The sequence below is a fragment of the Octopus bimaculoides genome, chromosome 8, assembly GCF_001194135.2.
Source record: "Octopus bimaculoides isolate UCB-OBI-ISO-001 chromosome 8, ASM119413v2, whole genome shotgun sequence".
In the NCBI taxonomy this organism is placed as follows: Eukaryota; Metazoa; Mollusca; class Cephalopoda; order Octopoda; family Octopodidae; genus Octopus; species Octopus bimaculoides.
In genome coordinates this window covers 40,916,769-40,920,644 of record NC_068988.1, presented here as the reverse complement: position 1 = coordinate 40,920,644, position 3,876 = coordinate 40,916,769, and positions in this window count along the sequence as shown.

Genomic DNA, 3,876 nt, shown 5'->3' with positions numbered 1-3,876 from the left:
TGTATGTGTGTATGCATATTAATATATGTGTGTGTGTGCGTGTGTGTGTATAAATATATATACATATATACATACATACATGCATACATACAAACAAACATACATACATACATACATACATACATACATGCATACATACATACATACTTGCAAATCTATTCCTTTCTCTTTAATTTCATCATTGCCTTTCTATCTTCGTTTTATACTTTTTATACAAGTTGAAGAAATACGCGCTTCTTATACTAATGGATATTTCTTCATGCATATATTTGAGTACAAACGTGCGCTCATGTGTTTGTGTGCGTTTATATGGAAGAACGAGAGGAGAAGGTGAGACAGATTGAGAGAGGTAGATATATAGTAAGTTGGCAAATGTATTAAGAGTCTGATGCAGATACAGAACCTCATTGACTATTGCTTTCCTAGTTAGAGAAATATAAATCTCAAATGCATGGATTCTCATACTGATGTCGATGTTATTGAAATTAAATTTGGTTGATATCGATTATTAGATAAAGACTGGTAGAAGAAAATCATAAACAAAGAAGAGAAATGTATTGCTACCCGCAGGCAATTCTAGTGTGTTGTAAGTCACAAATCACTAGAATGGTCTGAAGGAAACAACACATTTTGTTGAAATCTTTGACTAATTCCTTTGTCATATTTGAGCAACCTATGTAAGGTTTCTCTTAGTTTACCTTTATTAACATTACAACACATTTTAAAATCACTTTTCACTTGCATTGTTCGAAGTTGTTTTAAAATGTTTACTACATTTACATGCAAACATACGCATGCACACACATATGCATGCATATACACATACAGACGCACATCGATATGTATGTATGTATGTATAATTGTCTTGGCGACAGAAATGTGGTGATATAGGTGGGTAGACCTGACAGCTTGAACGCATGTAGTCACCAAACCTATACTAGGATGGTGTCTTGTAGTCCAAAACTGCAATGAGTTTCAGTTACCGACTACATGCCCAATAGATTTCTGGAAAAGGTGAAACAAAAATCGACTGTCTTTTGCGAATGTCGGAAGTCCAAGAATTTTTGCGTTCCAAAATCAAAGGAATTATAAAGTCTGGTTGAAGCACAAATACTCCGTGTTTGTATGTTCGTACACTGCTAAATAAAAAAACTTTAACGTAGGACTGAAAATGTATTTTATGTGTTACTAGACCAGAACCGATGTAACCCAGATACAACGCCCCTATTAGAAGTTCATTTTGAAGGTGATTATTAACTTGACGAAACCTGGAGTAGTTTTTGCCATTTTCTGCAGGAGAAATCAAAAAGAAAAGCGCAGTGGTGTTGTTGGTTTTGCAGTTCGCTCTCACGTGTTTAAAAAATTTAAAGCGCTTCGTACTCTTATAAATGAATAGTTGACTACTGTCAACATGCTACTCTGTTAATTGCCTTTGTTCCTCATCTAACTAGTATTGATGAAGACAGAAACACATTCTATGTCCAGTTAAGAGCTGCACTTTGGAGAGCATCCAAGTCAAATAAAGTTATTCTCCTGGGAGATGTCAGTGAAAACATGAAACTCTCTTAGGTGATTTTGTTTGGGAAAGTTAAATAGCAATGGACACATGCACCTAAATATTTGTGAAAAACATAATTTACAGATAAGATTTTGATTTGTAGTGAATATATGTGTGTGTTAGTGTGTGTATTTAAGATGTATGTATATTGATATACGTAGCGTAAAAAATGGAAACGTTGTTGCAGGTTGTGTGCTTCGAAATGAAAACTTTGAGGGCTGGTAACAATGTTTTTAAAAATGTAATTTATTAATTTTTCCATATATTTATTAATTTATTCAGAACTAAGAAGATTAGAAAATAAAACGTTAGACAAGGTGAGTTTATATTGCACAAGTCTATCAATATACATCAACCGATTAAGGTATATATTTTTCATTAGGAATATATATTGTTTAAAGCACGCACAGTCATGGTTGTATTGCGTCGTCAGCACATGTTGTTTGCTTCCTTGGGCTTAATATCATCGTCAAAAGTATTAGTTAATATAGTAAACTACAATTGTTGAAAAATGAGATTTTTTGAGTTTTTGTCGTGTCCACATCCAAATAAAAGTGAAATAATACGTTGTCAATATAGGTGGTTTTCGGGTTAAAATGTGAAAGTGTTTCCCTATTAAATGAAGCTATCAGGGAACGAAAGTATAATAACTGTCAATAATGTTTGTAGATAGTATGAAGCATCTCTGGAAAAAAAAGCGTCCTCTCATCTTATACATTAAGGTAAAAAGTGAAACAAAAAAACACTAAATGAAATTATAAGCCAGCGCGTTTTTTTTTTCTTGGGGCATTTTCTTTTTCTGTATCTTTTTTATTGTAGCTTTTGCGTCTTTTCCCTCTGACTTGTAATTTTTTTTCTTTCTAACAATTCGTTGTCTTGACTATTTACTGCATTTTATTTTGTGACATATCCTGTGAATTATTTTTCATGTGATATTTCTCCCTATGACTTTCTTCCTCGTAACCGTTTTCCTGTGACTTTATACCAGTAATTCATTTACTTAAAACATTTGAATTGTGATATTTCTAGTGTTCTAGGCATGACTTTAAACAGCATCCAAAAGCAGAGCCCTGATTCGAGAGTTCAGGGTTTTGAGATGAGTCGAACTACCTTTTGTTCCCAGGTCTACTTTAACCTGGAGTAGAAGCACTTGTCCGGATCCCACCCATAGATCAGTGCTCCACAACCTTTTTTCGCTTGCAGTGCACTTACATCCTTATCAAAAATTGACGGCACACCTGAACTAAAAATATAACTAAAAGCATAGGGAAAAAATTATATTCAGGTTACACTGCGGTACACCTAGCATCGTCTTGTGGCACACCAGTGTACCACGGCATACAGGTTGCGGAGCGCTGCTATAGATTAATTAGAATGTAAATAGAGGTCAGCTGTGAATATGCAAATTACCGAACCAAATCACAGGCGGCTCCTGGTAAGGCCTAGCACCCGGTAACCACCCGAGCATGGACAACGCTGAAATCTCAAAGTGCATCACTGTGATTGCGAACTATTTCGGCAGATTAACTTATTGGAGTCAGTGGCGAATATCTCAAGATGTTGAAAAGTCAACAAATTAACAACTAATAATCAATAGCTACGATCAACCAGCTCAGTCAGTGAACTACTACGTAGTGTACGCAGATGAGGCATTCAACTATCGAAAGGTCAATATGATTTATAAGCTCTGGCAAATCGCTCGATTTGGTGGTGAGGATGATCTAGTTACTTTCTTATCGGATTTTTTTTTAAAATCTGATAAAATGAATAAAAGTCAGCAGGTCGATATGAATCAGTTTCACTTTTCCTAAAATGTGAGACCTTGACCCTTTGTGAGATCATTATTATTTTAATATGCCATTAAGGCATCGAACTGGTAGAATCGTTAGCACGCCGGGCGGAAATGCTTAGCGGCATCTCGTCTGCAGCTACGTTCTGAGTTCAAATTCCGCTGAGGTCAATTTTGCCTTTCATTTTTTCGGGGTCGATAAATTAAGCACCAGTCAAGTACTGGGGTCGATGTAATCGACTATCCTCTTCCTCTCAAATTCCAGGCCTTGTGCCTATAGTAGAAATTATTTTAATATGGTGTTATGCTTATATCAGAAATCATTATAATTGTTATATTTTCTTCAGATTCTTTACACTCCGAGTTCAAATTTGCCGAGATCACCTTTGCCTTTATTCCTTTCGGGGCAGATCAAATAAAATGCCAGTCAAGTAATGAGGTCGATGTAACTGACTTGCTCCTCCCATCAAAATGACTGCCTTGTGCCAAAATTAGAAAGAATTATGATTACTATATTTTTCTATCATTG